Source organism: Polypterus senegalus, chromosome 3 (assembly GCF_016835505.1).
Source record: "Polypterus senegalus isolate Bchr_013 chromosome 3, ASM1683550v1, whole genome shotgun sequence".
Lineage (NCBI taxonomy): Eukaryota > Metazoa > Chordata > Cladistia > Polypteriformes > Polypteridae > Polypterus > Polypterus senegalus.
In genome coordinates this window covers 266,223,114-266,241,186 of record NC_053156.1, presented here as the reverse complement: position 1 = coordinate 266,241,186, position 18,073 = coordinate 266,223,114, and the positions used below count along the sequence as shown (strand labels likewise).

General features: G+C 38.9%; 1 protein-coding gene across 2 annotated transcripts in view; it reads right to left on the bottom strand.

The window, feature by feature from the left end:
* lrrn2 (leucine rich repeat neuronal 2) overlaps window positions 1–15,581 on the bottom strand; it is a 184,889-nt gene extending 169,308 nt beyond the window's left edge. Inside the window, exon 1 of one of the 2 annotated variants that reach the window (XM_039749113.1) lies at window positions 15,566–15,581. The gene's annotated coding sequence lies outside the window, so the exon portion shown is untranslated. Of the gene's footprint in view, window positions 1–15,035; window positions 15,433–15,565 lie in introns of those variants that run through there. The other variant, XM_039749112.1, reaches the window with a different exon arrangement.
* Between the last annotated feature and the right edge of the window lie 2,492 nt (window positions 15,582–18,073).

The window sequence follows — 18,073 nt, the reverse complement described above, 5'->3', positions numbered from 1 at the left end:
CATGTCTATTCAATACTACTTGTGAATTCCATATCCTTTTAACATCATCACTATCCTGAAGAAGGATAGTATAAAAGTTACTGATTTTATATTTCAGTTGCCAAAATGTAAACATTGATAGGCCCATCTCTGTATTCTTTCTCTACAAGTATTAGATAATCAAAAATCTGGTGCTGCTATTTGCAGAATGTATAAGCTTGGTTTTGTATAACAACAATAAATAATTTCCTCTCTTTATCTATGTTTCCATATATGAGCCACATAAATGAATGTCTTTCCTTAATGTACTTTTTTTTTTTTCAATTCTCTTTCATACTTCATATTGTCACACACATGTGAGGAGGAAATGTGTTAAGAGCTTCAGACTGGAAATCATAATGGCGACATAGTAAGGTGAAACACAACTAGCCTGAACGAGCCTGAAAATTCCACTGCCTAATTATTATTTTTCTTTGTTTTGGTTAGTAGCACTGCTGAGCTAATAAACAGAGATCTCCAGAAGACTCCATAATACAACAACATTTATTTATTGAGCTTCTTTAAAAAGCAAAATTTCTTCCTGGTGACAAATATCTATCTATCTATCTATCTATCTATCTATCTATCTATCTATCTATCTATCTATCTATCTATCTGTCTGTCTGTCTGTCTGTCTGTCTGTCTGTCTGTCTGTCTGTCTGTCTGTCTAATCTAGAGCTAGTAATAATAATAATAATTAAAAAAAATTTTACTTGAAGTCATCCATCCATTTTCTAACCTGCTCACCCATGCCAGGGTTAGCAGGGTCCATTTTCAGCAAGGTGGGAATTCAGCCAAGACCGGGGGTCTCAGGGCCCATTTACACACACCCACACTCCCTAAAACCAAATGGCCACTGCCCCCCGCGCCATCCCAGGTCTGATTTCTTTACTGTCAAGAACATTTTCTTGATATTTCACTTGACACTAAGAAAATAGAAATAGATGCAACATGTTAAAGTGTGAAAACTGTGTCAAAATGTCTGAGAAACATAGTTGTTATGTAAATTATGAAAATATTAGTGCTGCAGGACTTAGCAACAAACTAGCAGAATATCAACAATGGAAGATTAATCTGAAAGGTTAACAACTGATTAGAAATGCAAGAGCTGAATGTAGGAAAGGTTAAGCTTTAAGCTTCAGATGGGATCATAGCAAAAGAGATAAAGAATCATCAAAAAATGCCTGAAAATAATAAAATATGCTGCAACAAGTAATTTCTATCTATCATCATACACATCAGTGAAGAATTTTGTGGCCTGCATCAACTAAGTATTCACAGTTTAATAAAAGAAAATGGCTGACGAGAACATGAGATTTTGACAAAGTGCTGTGACTGGAGTTTCTTTGTCCAGGAAAAAATCCCCAGGGTTGACATTCATACACACATATACTACTGTCATAGTGGCATGTACTACAAAAAAGTGTCAGGTGATACGTTCTACAGATGTGAATATAGGTACTGACAATTAGCCATGCAATGGTCGCCTACAAGGTTGGCTTTACCAAGATAAAAAACTGCAACTGAAATCAAGTAATCCAGAAAGCAATGCATCACCATTTACATAAAGTTGGAAAAAAAGTTATAACCCGAGAGGATCTTCAAGTGTCTAGAGCCATTTCAATAATGCATCATACAAAATGTGAATTTTGTAGGAGAACAGGTTTAAGGGAATAGACAGAGGTATACAGATTCATTGGCATGTAATGATTTTGTATTTATACTGCTATTGCATTGTAAACTTCATATGCTCATTATTTTTAGAACATCCTTCATAAGTACAAGCATCTTCAAAGGACATCTGAACATCACTAGACATGGGGGAGCTTTAGACTATCTTGAAAATTTCATTCCACAGCATTAGATGAAAAACTGATAGGCATGTTTAATGCGTCTAGACAAAAGGAAACACTTTTTATAAACTGTAATGGAAACAGAATGGATAAATCAGAGAGACCAGATGCTGGAAATAGTGAGGAGCAGAACTAGAGATCAGTGTGGGCATTTTGAATTAGATAACAGCAGCAACTGAAAACCATTACTGTGAAACAAGCAGAGGAGTAGTGTGGGAGTAGTAAGGTATTTACGTATATTTTGGATGACTTGAATACGTCGGATAGTAGTTGCTGATATTCTAACCAAAATGGAGTTGCAGTGGTCCCAAGATAGAGAGAATAAAAAACTGATGAAGAAGTTGAGTGCGATGCACAGTGAGTAAGGCATAGACTTTACGTGGCTTGTGAAGACAGAAGTGAAAGGGCCAGGTTAGTAAGGACAGCTTTTGTTAGCAACTGAGAGAGGCATCAGCTATATGTATATCTGGGACAAAATTAATGTGTAGTTGAAACTGCAACAGGGAGAAGCAGGTTAAGCCTAGTAAAAAGTTTTCTGCTTAGTACTGGCAGCAAGTAGAATTAGAAAATCTTGAAATACATAAAACCTCAGAAGCCATTTAAACCTGAAAATGCAGGATTTCAGCAATGTTTGCAAAATGTTTTTCAGCATCTGATAAACAAATGTGATAAATACTGGTTTAAATAAATTTTGAGATGGAGAAGATGACAATGTGATAATAAGACATTATTTTGGTTGAAAGAAATATATATATATATTTCACATAATTCCATCACTCCTGAATTCAGTTTCTCAGGGGCGTTTCTTTCTGTTTCTTTCTTAATGAGAATCTATTGAAGGCAGTATACAAAATATTTTAAAAATCAATATCAAAATAGCCACCCAAGAAAAAGAATAGAATAAAATAAAATAAAGCCTTGCATATTGGAGCCTAAAACTATTACCAAACTGTAGGCTAACAACGCTCATTTCAAATGAATAGGACTCAAAATGTTAAAACAATGTCCAAGTTATTCTAAACAATGCTCAAAAGGTATGGGGTCTCAAACGAACTACATACATAAAATGAAAGCTTCATACTATCTTGTAGTGGCCCCTTGATTAACAACACTCTGTAATCACACTAATTCTGTCATTTTTTAAGGGAAATTAGTGATACTTGCTGAAATGGACATCTGATCTGTTGGGGAACTGTAGTCATCGCCTACAATGACAAAAAAGCCAGAAGCATGAACAGATTGATGTAGCACCCTCCTACCATTTCCTACCGTTACACTGCATCACTGGAACCAGGCAGAGTTTTTAAACAACTCTCGCAGGCACAATGGGACATTTCACGTTATTTTAAAAAAATGATGTTTTTTTCCATTATAAAGAACTTAGATGGTAATATTATGAAATAGCAGAAGCAGTGAGAAGTTGTGAGGGGTGGCACCCATGGCATTAAAGGCTCCCTGCTTATTAAAACAGTAGCTAAGCTTACAGTCCATTGTAGCCACTTAGAATAACTCCTCCCAAAAATTATATTTTTTAATTGTTATTTACTCCATGTGGTTTGTAGTGAGGGCGGCACGGAGGTAGTGCTGCTGCCTCGCAGTTAGGAGACCCACGTTCACTTCCCGGGTATTCCCTGCGTGGAGTTTGCATGTTCTCCCAGTGTCTGTGTGGGTTTCCTCCCATGCAGGTTAGGTGGATTGGTGATTCCAAATATGTTTGTGTGTGTCCTGCAGGTGGTTGGCACCCTGCCCGGGATTGGTTCCTGCCTTGTTGCCTGGGATTGGCTCCAGCAGACCCCCATGACCCTGTGTTTGAAATCAGCGGGTTGGAAAATGAATGGATGGTTTGTAGTGATTCCACTGAAAATGTGCAAAATACATGCATTTTTTTGCTAAAATATTGTTAAATTGATTCCTACAGTAAAACAAAATTAGCCCACAACCCAGAATCCTTTCACACAGGGTCATGTTTTGAGTATACGAGTTGAGGACTTAATGTAGATTAAGCAAAACGAGAAACATGACATTTTCTTCATGAATATTTTTCAATTGTTCAGCTGTTGTCAGGCATTAGTCTCCAGCCACTTATATTGATGAAAAAAATCAGGTTAGCTCCGATCTGCATGAAAATATGAGAATGTACATGTTTCTTGATCATCACTACAAACTAGACTGGCTGAGTTGCATTGAAAAAAATATAATTTTGCATGGAGTATTACTTTAATGGGGCCTCTCAGTTACACTTGCTGAGTGAAAATGCCTTCTTGGCCTTAGAAGACAAAAGGCAGTGGAAACAGTCCTAGACTTCGCCAGGCTATAGACCCCCAACACCCTAATTTACTATCATCCTGCATCTGAATTCAAATCATTAGTGTGACCACTCATAAAGTTAACACATTGCTATCTTTTTGCCCATGGAATTTCTCTGACAGGTTCTACAGACCTCACACATTCTGTAAGATTAATGAATAGGAAATGTACTATATTTTAATAAATGGAGCAAATGATGCTCATGATACATTGTTTTGTGGCAAAGTAAAGCTTTAGAGTCTTTTCTGGTTCATGTGATGTCTCTGTAGGGTTTTCATCAGCTCCTCGTGATAATTTAATCTTCTGTTTATTGTCTGACATCTTGATCAATTACAAACCGCTTGTTCTGTGAAATTACAAAACTCGACATAAGCGTTACGCGAAGAAATGTGCAAAAGGAGCCGATATTCAATTTGCTCTATGTAGTTCTACTTGGATCTGCTTTTGCTTAATTTCCTATTTAAGTTACATTAATAGTTTAGGGCTAACCAGCAAAGCAAGGAAGAAAAGGCAACTGAATTAAAATGAGAGCTCCATGAGTGCAGGATTAAAAAAAAACAAGGTCAAGATAATCAATCAATTATAGCATACTTCACATAGTACAACTTCCAAAGGTGCTTTACAAAGCAAACAAGTGTACAATTCAGCACCTAAGCTCGGCATCTGGTTATCTCTTTCATTATAAAGTCCTTCTGTCTTTGGATTATATGGCAGGCCAACACGTTTCAGTTCCAACCAACATTGACAGTGTGAAGTTTATTTCCCAGGTTAGTTATGGAACATAATTTACTTTTCAAAATTGACTTGACTCTCTATAACATAACAATATTTTGTTCAAAATGTTAATCTCAATGACACATGTGCCTTATATTTATTTTTCCTAATGACAGTCGTGATAACATGCTTAGCAGGACAGACTTAAATGTTAAAGCGTACTCAAAATGTTTTTCAAATTTCAAATAAAAATACATATTTCTTTGCATAGAAGGTTTTATATATGACGGAAATATAATGGTGTCTCCCTTTCAACCCGCTCCTCAAAAAAGCCAACAGGTGCAGAAAACCGATCACAGTGCTCAAGGCTGGTCACACCCTTCCAGTCAAGGCTCAATAAAAACCCAATATTCACCAGGAAAGTTGTCTGCTTTTTGGACCAGAACGGGACCTGAAGCAGGCTCCTATACTAATTGTAAACCTCCCTAAGAGGAACCCTTTTCTTTTTAGCCAGCCAATGTGACATTATTTTCTGTTGTTAGTGCCAATAAGCACAGTTCTTGTTTGTTGCTTTGTGCCAATTAAAAGAGGAAACCTAGTTGGAGTCTCAACATTTCAAAGTGGCTTGTGTAATTCTATTCACAAAATATACATATATATATACGGTTATATTAATTGCATATACATTTCCTTATGCACAAGGTTATATAGTATATATGTTGTGAGATAAAGAACCTATTTGAATGGCATCAAGCAGAAGGAAGGAAGCAACCCTGAAATACATTACACTTTAACCATTCCATCTTCTGACCCTGCTTAACTCAGTTTTGGGGTTACAAGAAACCAGAGATTATCCCAGCAGTACTACATCTATAGGGTAAGTGTCTATTGCTGGCCTTACAGTATATTACCCTTGCCAATAAAGAATGTAAATTAATAGAACTGGCTTTTTAAGCCTGCTATATTATTAAACTAATGAAGGCTCTTTAAGGGGTTGACACAGTGAATAGTGATACTGCCTCACTCAGTTCAGTTCAGTTCTCAGCCTAGTTTGCCTCTCATTGGACTTTAAAGATATATATTTTTTATTTTTTCACACAGTCTACAGGTTTTCTTCTCCTCTTCTTCTTCTCTTCTTCTTCTTTTGGCTGCTCCTATTAGGGGTCGCCACAGCAGATAATCTTTTTCCATATCTTCCTGTCGTCTGCATCTAGCTCTGTTTTACCCACCACCTGAGCATCCTCTCTCACCACATTTATAAATCTCCTCTAAGACCTTCCTCTTTTCATCTTACCTGGCAGCTCCATCCTTAACATCCTTCTTCCAATATACTCAGCATCTCTCACCTTCACATGTTCAAACCAACACAATCTCACCTCTCTGACTTTGTCTCCCAACCGTTCAACCTGAGCTGACCTTCTAATGTACTCATTTCTAATTCTGTCCATCCTCGTCACACCCAATGCAAATCTTAGCATCTTCAACTCTGCCACCTACAGCTCTGCCTCCTGTTTATTGGTCAATGCCACCGTCTCCAAGCCATACAACATAGCTGGTCTCACTACTGTCTTGTAGACCTTCCCTTTCACATTTGTCACAAATCACTTCTGACACTCTTCTCCACCCACTCTAGCCTTCCTGCACTCTCTTCTCCACCTCTCTTCCACAATCCCCTTTACTCTGTACTGTTGTTCCCAAGAATTTAAACTTCTCCACCTTTGCAAACTCTGCTCTCTGCATCCTCACCATTCCTCTGACCTCCCTCTCATTTAAACACATGTATTCTGTCTTGTTCCTACTGACCTTTATTCCTCTCCTCCCTAGAGCATATCTCCACCTCTCCAGGTTCTCCTCAACCTGCTCCCTACTCTCGCTACATATCACAATGTCATCTACAAACATCATAGTCCATGGGGACTCCTAACTAATCTCATCTGTCAACCTGTCCATCACCATTGCAAATAAGAAAGGGTTCAGAGCCAATCCCTGATGTAATCCCATCTCTATCTTGAATGCATCATACTGCAGACCTCACCACTGTCACTCTTCCCTCATACATATCATGGACCACTCTTACATACTTCACTGCCACTGCTAACTTCCTCATACAACACCACAACTCCTCTCTAGGTCCACAAAGACACAAAGCAACTCCTTCTATCCTTCTCTATACTTCTCCATCAACACTCTCAGAGCAAACATCACATCTGTAGTGCTCTTTTTCGGCATGCAACCACACTACTGTTCACTAACCATGACCTTCCTTCTTAACTTAGCTGCCACTACTCTTTCCCATAACTTCATGCTGTGGCTCATCAATTTTTTCGGCTCATCAGTTTTTTTCCTCTGTAGTGACTAAACCTAATGCACATCCCCCTTATTCTTAAAGATTGGAAGTAGTACTTCTTCTCCACTCTTCAGCCCTCTCACTTTCCAAGATTGCGTTAAACAATTTGGTTAAAAATTTCACTGACATTATCTCTTAAACAAGTCCATGTTTCCACAGGTATGTCACCTGGACCAACCTCTTTTCCATTCTTCATCCTCTTCATAGCTGTCCTTACTTCCTCCTTGCTAACCTGTTGCACTGCCTGATTCACTGTCTCCACGTCATCCAACCTTTTCTCTCCCTCATTCTTTTTCATTCATCAACTTGTCAAAGTACTCTTTGCATCTGCTCAACACACTCTCGTCACCTGTAAGTACATTTCCATCCTTATCCTTTATCACCATAACCTTCTGCACATCTTTACTAGCTCGGTCTCTCAGTCTAACCAATCCTGTCCTCCTTCCTTTGTCCAGATGTCACACCAAGTACACTTCTACCTGTCTCTCTTAACACTTCTGCTGTAATAGCTCAGCTGTATGGTAACTCTCCACTACCACCCAGTGCTGTCTTACATTCTCCCTGAACTGAACCTTGCAGTCCTCCTTTTTCAACTTACACCATTTGATCCTTAACTTTACCCTCTCTCTCTCCTCTTCTTGATATCTAACGTCATCCTACAGACCACCGTCCTATGCTGCCTAACAATGCTTTCCCCTGCAGCCACTTTGGAGTCTCCAGTCTCCTCCAGACTGACCCTCCTGCAAAGGATATAATCTACTTGTGTGTGTCTTCCTCTACTCTTATATGTCTCCCTGCATTCATCTTTTTTTCTTAAAATACAGTACATATTCACCAAACCCATGCCCAGCCTTTTCGCAATCCATTATCATCTGACTTTCTTCTTTCCTCTCCTTGACACTATACCTACTTATCAACCTCCTCATCCTCTCTGTTCCCTTCAGCAACACATCCATTGAAAATCTGCTCCAATCACCACTCTCTCTCTATCTTGGGTACACTCTCTACCACTTCATCCAACTCACTCTAGAAATCTTCTTACTCATCCATCGCACGCCCAGCTTGCGGGATGTGTGCACTAACAACATTCATCATCACGCCTTCAATTTCTAGCTTCATAATCATCACTCTGTCTGACAATTTTTTCTCCTCCAAAACACTCTTGACATACTTACTATTCCTTCAGGATAACCCCTACCCCATTTATCCTCCCATCCACAACATAATAGAACAATTTGACCCCACCTTGGATACACCTAGCCTTACTCCCCATCCATCTGGTCTCTTAAATGAACAATATATCAACTTTCCTTCTCTCCATCAAATCAGCTAACTCTCTCTCCTTACCAGTCATACTGTCAACATTCAAAGTTCCTACCCTCACTTCCACTATCTTTACCTTCCTCCTCTCTCCTTGTCTCCGGGAACGCATTCCCTTTCTTTTTCTTCTTCAATCAACAGTAGCCCAATTTCCTCCAGCACCCTGTTGGCTAACAGTACTGGTGGCAGCCATTGCTAACCCGGGCATCGACTGATCTGGTATGGATCCGTCTTGTTGTCTGTATATTGATCTGGCAAAATTTTACACCGGATACCCTTTCTGACGTAATCCTCCCCATTTATCCAGGCTTGGGAATGGCATAAAGAAACACACTGGCTTGTGCATCCCCTGTGGCTAACAACCTAAAAATGTGCATTAATCATTGATTAGCACATTCAAAAACATATGACAATAGTGACCCTATTGCAGGTAAATTGGTGACTAAATGGTCACACTCTGAGACAGGTGTGGTTTCTCATGAGAGCTGGCCCCTGCCTTGTGCCCAGTGCTTAGACAGACATATGTGGGTATATAAAGAATGTGATACAATATAATTAATCAAGTGTGACATTTACATTTCTATGGTAATGAGTCATTGTTGGTTACTGGTTTTAAAAAAGAAATGTCATGTTAAGAAGTAAAATTCTAAAATTAAAAATGCTAAAAATGCTGTGCTTTGAGCACAGTTTTCTTTTTAATTAATTAAAAACACAATGTATTGAGTTATATTTAGTTTTGTTGTACAGTGCAAGTGAGTGTGGGGCACATTGCCCTGGATTGATTCTTGCCTCCCTGAGCCTGGGACAAGTAGGCTTAAAAAATAGATGAATTGACATAATTTAAAATTTGTTATAGCATATAAACAGTGCACTGTCTGACAAAATGTCACAGAAGTTAATGCCCTTGTCTCAGAGGCAAACAGAGATGAGTTTGATTCCCATCCCAGTCATTTTATTTATGGAGTTTCCACGTTTTCTTGAATGTTGGCACAGACATTTATCATCCACAGAAGTGTTCAGTCCACTCCAGTTTTGCCTCATATCCCAATCACATGCAAGTTTGTGTAACTGGTGACTTCAAATTGGCCCAGAGTGATTATTATTAGTCTATAATAAAAAAGTGAGGTGAAAAAATCTATGGATGGATAAATAACTAAATCTGTATTTTAAGATAAAATGCATAACAAGATTAAATGGTATACATATGATCATATAAACTGTAAATTCATTTTCTGAATTACTTTTTACATGTTATGCAGTAATACTGAAATGTTTACCATTTTGGTAGAGAAAACTGGAAAACATGAAAAAAAAAATGATATAGGGAGAACATGAAAACTTTGCACAAATGGAGAGCAGGACAAGGATTACACCAAGGTCCCTGCAAGTGTGAAACAGCAGCACTAATCACTGTGGCACATTTCTTAAAATAACAAACTTTTCACATTTAAGAGTCACGTAACCCTGAACACAAGGCAGGAAGCAGTCCCAGACAGGGTGCCAGTCCACTACGTGCTCTACACATACTGTATCCTTTTCATTTATTTGGAATTATGCCTTCATTATGTTTGTACATTCAGTTTCTGACAGAATGGAAAGCATATGTAAGAAACTTGTGAAAGAAGAAGAAAACTTTAAATATGATAGGGTAAGGTTTTCTGCTTTTCGATACTGTGGCTGTGTTTTAGATTAGTCCTCTACATTGCATGTTTAATATAATAGTACTTCTTTGGATCTTATTAAAGACTGATAAACCATCTGAGACATATGAAGAAAGTACTGGAAAATCCAATACAATAAGAAAAAAGGTATTTGTGTAATGGAGCTTGGCTAAATTGATCAAAGAATAACTTAAGATGAAATGACCGAATAATCTTATTGTTTTTTCATTACTGGGTAAATTGTTTGTAGATTTTTACCATTAAAGATTTTATAGTTGGGCGGAAGGGAGCTTTGTGTTTGCTCTGAATTCTTCTGTCTTCTATTACACTGAGACAAGAAAATGAATGCACCCCCCTACTCATACAATTACAAGCACAAAGCTACCACCTTCAGAAATTTGACAATACACAGCTGATTCAACTGGAAAACATACAGCTTCTTTACAAACTGCAAGCGCCTTGGCAAGTGAAGCGGAGATGTGACTGAGGTGTATAGAATATCTTACAATTATATCATTCATTTTAAATGCGTGTGCATAAGCCAGGTATAGAGGACAGGAACAGAAAGCCATTAAAGGAGTGAAATTAGAATATATTTATGAGAGGAATCAAAGTGAAGGTGCATCAGCTCGTTTTCTCAGAAGCTTTTTTCACAGCATAGCTGGGATTGTGACAGCAGGCTGGAAATAATTTAAAGGCACTGACTGAATGGGCCTTCTACTTTAGAATTTTGCTGATGCTTCTTGTCCTGTGTTGAAGGTTTCAGGAAGGTTAAAATTTGTAAAGTGCATTAAAGCAGGCTTTCCATTTGTCCTAATCGTCTGCAAAGCATTAAATAAATTAGAATTTTAGACTAATCCTTATTGGAAGTAGATTGCAGGAGACTATCTTGAGTTTAGTTATCTCTATTGCAAAATCTATAAATCTGTACGATTTTTTTTATTCACATTTACAATATAAAGTGAATCAGATATTTTAAGGTGCACTGTGAGATCTGTGCAGCTTAGCGAGAGTGGTTTGACCAGCTGGGTATTTCTGGATGCCAACTATAAGAGCTGACCACATGGGAAAGAAACAGCCAATGAAACTGTGCTTTGCCAGTTGGGAGCAAAGAGTTGGCTTTCTGCCTTACTTTAAGGTCTGCCAAATTACTCAGGAACCTTCTACTGCCGGGTCTGTCGGTCTAATTAATGGTTACATCACCAAGAGTAATGGGAATGGTAATTAACCCTCTGGCTGAATTTGCAATTCAGGGAAGAGGTGTTGCCAAATTCCATGGTGATGCCAGGGGGTTGACCTCAGATGATGACATGCTACAGCACCAAAGTGCAGGTGTTTTGCATTACAAGCTTGGCCAACACAAATCACAGAGTTTTGATTTGCATATTCCTACTTGAGTTTCTGTGCGATTCCATAGGTTATGACTTTTAATAAGCTATAATCAATATAAAATAATCTCTGAAACAAACTCGAAGGCACCACTGGACTTCACTAACTTTTCTTTTAAGTGGAATTCTCTGTTCAGATCACCTCCTAGACATAACTTGCGTACATATTCTTAAATCTATGTAACCAATTCAGTGTCACAGGAGGGCTGGACCTATCCCAGTAGCACCATGCATGAGACAAATTGCCCAAACTGATATGTCCATCCATCGTCACTCTCACACATGTACACACACTCACACTCAAATCGAGCCAATTTAGAATAAATAACCCAACTTTCAGATGTGGGAGGATGGTCTCAAACAGTGTTATTATTGTTTATTTTGCCAATGCTTTACCAGCACACCAAACCAAGCTCAAATCCAGAGGTGAACTTAGACTAACTTGTTATCTTCAAACTAGATCAGTGCTACATAGAATATTCAGTCAGAAGAAAATATTGAGTGAGGGTATACAGCAGTACGGTGTGGTGCCATCATTTTCAAAAAATTAAAAAGCGATGAAACTTTGTAAACAATGACATACTGTAATAGCCATTCATACACCAAATGTCAATGTGAAATCTTGTACAAGAACTACTGTGACAGTGACACAAATTACTCACGATATAAGAAGACCAGCTGAATATGTGCAAAACATTTTGCATGATGACATTAATGGAGGCTGTTTACTGAGATCAAATGATGGTTAAATTTCACTACACTTGAACAAAGAAAAGGCTACTTAGTTTATACAAACATATTCAGCTCTCTCTTAGCATAAACAAGGATCTTTAATCAAGGTTCTGATAAAAATGTTAATGTATGGATATTTTTAAAAGTTTAACCATTCATTTTTTATGAAAGAACTACAAATTATTAAAGTGTTATACATCAATATAAAGTGCTAGTGTGCAGAATATACAGGTCTTAAGGGAGCAAGACAAGAACAAGCATAACTTTTTAATTCATCTACTTTCAATAAAATATACTAACACCTTTTTTGCAAGCAATAAATAAACTTCTGGAAAACTCAAGAGTAATAAGCAATGATTATCACAAGAAATAAAAACAATACTACATCTGTTGCAAAATAACACATGTTGAACCTAATAGAAATTCTTACTGGAAATCACTGCACAGAACACAGACACTTCATAGCAACTGATGCCAAGACAGCAGGGCACAACAAGTATGACACTCCATCACCATGCATATAGTTATAAATAGTGAATGACTTACAAAGATGTATATACTTTTTCAATCAATCAACATTTATTTATATAGCACATATTCATACAAAAAAATGTAGCTCAAAGTGCTTTACAAAATGAATAGAAAAATAGAAGACACAATAAAAAATAAACATAACTCAACATTAATTAACATAGAATAAGTAAGGTCCGATGGCCAGGGTGGACAGAAAAAACAAAAAAAAAACTCCAAGGGCTGTAGAATATAGCGATATATGTCCATATTTTTGCATACCAGTTTCATTTTCACATAGACATAATTTTAATCATGTGATTTTATTGGAGTTTAAATATATTCAGATAGTTTGGAAAGCAGATAAAGGATGATGCTGTTTGCTAAAATCAAATTACAATATAAAATGTAAACAGCACGGCTACCATGGCAGCTACATGACAAACATCATGTGTTGTAGCAGGTCACTGGTGTTGGCAACAAACAGAAGCAAATGGCAGACCATATGAGCATTTTTTCAAGTTCTCCATATATATTAAAAGTTATTTCTTTACATTTCCAAATATATTTTCTCAAATTTGTAATGAGTTTTTAGTTTCTTAAAATGATGCATACCTTTTTTACACCATGTATATAAACAAAAAAGTATAATCAAGGAGGTTGCATGTTTTTTGTGTCACCTTATACACTGTTAAAACTAACAGTTCTTTACATGAAAAAACAACCACCTGTGCACACAAAGTCAGGACTCTTCCAAAGACATAGGTTTAATATAAATCAGTGAAAAATTCACGCATAAAGACAAAAGTCAATGGCTGACATGAATATTTAACTCCATAGAACACAGCATTGGGAAGCAGGTGTGACAATAACTCAGATTTTTACCTAAATGGAAGGATAGAGGATAGAAGGGTTTGACTTTCTTATCTTTGCCCTGTTTTTTTTTTTTCAAAATTGGACCATATAGGACATTCTGAGGTTAAAATTCGTATATTTTCTGGTGATCTACTATGGGCACAGCTCCACAAAACCAAGGATGTTTGGTAAACAACCATTAAAACCGATCCTCATGTTACACTCTTCATACACAAAAAAAGCAGCAGCAAATCTCTAGAGGACTTCCTGATGTGATGGCGTGAAACCCATTAAATGCAAATGCTATCTGCAGCTGTGGGGTCAAGGCATGGAGGAGTTGGCAAGTGGCATTCTAGTAAACCTGTTAATATGCCGGTGCAGTTCTGCTTTTGGACAGGTTAGCTCAACTGGCCAGTCCAAAAGTCTCACAATGGAGCTTGGCACAAACCCTTGGTAGGAGATAGGGAATGCTTGACTTCTAGGTAACTGATGCCAACAGCCGGAAACCACCTGAGATCCTGTGGCATGTTTTGAACGCCGGAGCAGTTTAACTAAGCAATTTAGGCAAATAGAAGACACATGGCTGGTTATGCTGTAAATAGCATTTCTCATTTCTAAATGACGGAAGATTGGCGTTTCCAAAAAATATTCAGCAAAAAGAGAACATTTCACCGTGTTTGTGTGGAGTATTTGCTTCTCCAGTATTTCACATTAATGCACAGACCTGTGCGCAACACCCCCCACCCCCTCCCACATTCTCACCAATATGAACACCCACACACTTTTCGCACAGCAGCAGAGCGCTGGGATAAAGATACCCGTTGAAGAGGGGTATACAACGCAAAGTCCGTTCACTCACTGCAAAACCCCTACTGTGGACAGGCCAGCATCAGCCCATCCAAACGGGTACAAGCCCACCCAGCATCACCTAGACATGCAGACTCCTGCAACGTGCAACGCGCGTACGTCGAGAAGCAGCAGCAGGCTGCGCGTTCACTTCTGTCCACACGGCGAGGTGAGTGCAACACCAGCTACTTCGCTGAGTGCAACCTGTCACACGCTGACTGGAAATCAAACACGCAACACGAGCGCTGCAGGGGGCTTCATGCTAAAAGAAAATGAAAGATTTTTTCATAGAGTTTGCACCCTGGCCTGCCTGATAAATGTCATTGGCTCCCCTGTCCAAAACAAACCAGTCTGGAAGCAAGAGTGAAAAAGCCTGCGGTGCTGAAAAGGGCACCCAAACCCACATTCTAGTGCTGTTATGACGCCTGTAACCCCCCGCCCCCAACCCCACCAAGTTAAATGACTAAAAAAGACACAAACTTACTAGAGATGCCGCTTGCCTCCTTCGCCTCCTCTACCAATTTGGCTCTCTCCGACTGAGCATCTGTACGTCTGCCAGGCTGCGGGGAAATAACCCGAGAAAGAAAAGCAGTGGGTGGAGAGGTGGTGGTGCTGCCGCCGCTGCTGCTGCTGCTGTTGCTGCTGCTACTTGTGATCGTGATGGTGAGTTCTGGTAAGGCGGGGGTGAAGCAAATAATGTGGGGGCAAACACGACCAACAAAAAAAGAAGGAGAAATCCTCTTTTTTAGTGTTTTGAGATGCTCTGCTGGCAGCTGTGAGCAAAAGCTCATCCTCTCCGTGCCCGCCTCTCTTTCTCTCTCGGAGTGCCCCCACCTCCCTCGTCTCTCTCTCTCTCTGCTGTTGTTAGTTCCAGGCTCTGTTGAGCAGGAGAGAGAGAGAATTCATCGGAGGGATTTTTTTTCTTGCCCCTCGCGAGTCTGGCCCCTCCCATTGCCTCCCACCTTCGCTTTTCTCGTTCACATATGCGAAGCCTGCAATCTCCGTGTCACTTACCCCTTGCTCTCTCGGCGGCTCTAATTGCAGCTTGGGCGATCCGACACACTCCGTTGGGATTTGCAATTTCTACCGAGACCACGGGCGGACTGCATGCACGAGGGCAGACGCAAGTGATGATGCAAAAAAAGTGCAGAGAGCCTTGGCATAAACTAAAGAGTTGCAAAGAGAATGGGGACTGGGCGGTAAGGGGTGGTCTTGATGTTGAATGAATTTTTTAAGTGTTTGCATGTTAATCCTGTAACCCTGAAAGGCTATCTCCACGGTGCACTCCCACATGGCAGACCAGGTAAGAAGAAAGTGACAGAACGCCGTCCTTGTTTATGATAATTGTGAGTCAGTGGACGTCCAATTGAAAGGAACAAACAAGTGTCTGCCTGGTACTCAGGGCCTAGGGTGAAATACCCACCTGAAAGGTGAATGAAAGTACACAAAACATAAAATGCAGAACATCTGAGGCATTGACAGGGATGTGATGAGCTGTGTAAAATGCCATGGCATTAGTCAAGCCATCAGTCACAAGTGTAATCCCCTGCTCAGACAGAGGACACCCAATCGGTTTGTAGTCACCCACTGAATGGACATTATCAGAGTTCATTAGATCCGTAGAAATGGACTTGTAGAGCCCACCGCCAGGATTAGAAGGTTATTATCAATGATTTAATGAGTGATAGAAGAGCATTAAGAGTTTTACTGTGAAACATAGTTAATTCAGTGCACAAATGAATGGCACATATACAAAATGTACCAGTTAAGTACATGGTATTGTATTTTCCAAGAAATGTTCAATCATTTTTTTACTCTTTTAATTACAATCAGAGGGAGCAGAGCTGAACTTGGCAGCACCGAACCAATCTTGCAATGGACTATAACAGAAATAACTATCCATTCATTTGCTAACCCATTTATACAGATCAGGGTTTAAGGATACCAGTACAGTGGATTCAGAAAGTTTTCAGACCTTTTCACTTTCTGCACATTTTATTGTATTGTAGATTTAATTATAAATGAATAGATTTGCAACTTTTGCTCACCAATCAGCTCTCTGTAACTCATAATGACAAAATGAAGACATGTTTTTAGAAACGTTTACAAAAGCATTTAAAATCAAAAACTGAAATCTCTCATATTCAGATCCTTTGGTGTGACACTTCACATTGTGGTCAGGTACATCCTGTTTGCTTTAAGTATCCTTGAGATGTGTCTTGAACTTGGTTGGTGAAAACAGAATTGATTGGACATCCTTTAGAAGGGCACACAGCTGTGTATATAAGGTTCCAAAATTCACCCTGTGTGTCAGAACAAAACTCTCTGTAGACCTCTATGAGATAGATAGATAGATAGATAGATAGATAGATAGATAGATAGATAGATAGATAGATAGATAGATAGATAGATAGATAGATAGATAGATAGATAGATAGATAGATAGATAGATAGATAGATAGATAGACAAAAAATAATGTAGTGAGGCACGGATGAGGCCAGGGGTATAACAACATTTCTAAAGCTTTTTAGTGTTCCCATGAGCTCAGTGACCTCAATAATTGTGAAATGCTAGAGGTTTAGAACCATCAGGACTTCTCCATGAATTGTCCATCTGGACAAACTGAGTAACCAAGCAAGAAAGGACTTGGTCGGGAAGGTCACTAAAATCCCAAAGGTCTCTCTAACAGAGCTTCAGAAGTCCTCTGCTGAGATGGGATAACCTGTAAGAAGGATAACCATCTCAGAAGCACTCTTTCAAATCAAAGTGGCTAACTTCCACTTCAAGTTGGCCAAACAGCATTTAAAGGACTCTGAGAGAATGAGGAAAATATTCTCTGGTCTGATGAACCATAAATGTAACTTTTTGGGTAGAACTTCAAGCACTATGTATGACAAAGACCTGGCATTGCTAATCTCCAGCCTAATACCATCCCTAAAGTGAAGCATGGTGGTGGCAGCATCATGCTATCGGGGTGCTTATTAGTGGCAAGGACAAAGAGATTGGTCAAAATTTAGGAAAGGGAGAATGTAACTAAATACAGTGAGGTCCTGGAAGAAGACTTGCTCCAGAATGCACACTACTGCAGAGCTGGGTAACAGTGCATATTTCAGTACATCGATGGCCCAAAACATATAGCCAAGGCACTGCTAGAGTGCCTTCAGGACAAGTCTTTGAATGTTACTGAGTGGCCCAGCCAAAACCCAGACGTAAATCTCATAGAACATCTGTGGAAATACCTGAAGGTGGCAGTTTACAGATGCTTCCCATCCAATCTAATGGAGCTTGGGAGGATCTGTCACAGAGAATAGGATAAATTGCTCAAATCCAGATGTGCAAAGCTTTTAGACACAAAGACTCAAAGCCATAATTGCTGCCAAAGGTGCTTCTACAAAGTAGTTAATTAAGGGATTGAATACTTCTATGAATGAGAGATTTCAGTTTTTAATTTTTGATAAATTTACAAACATTCCTGTTTTCATGTTTGTCATTATGGGTTATTTTGTGTAGGCTAATGAGCA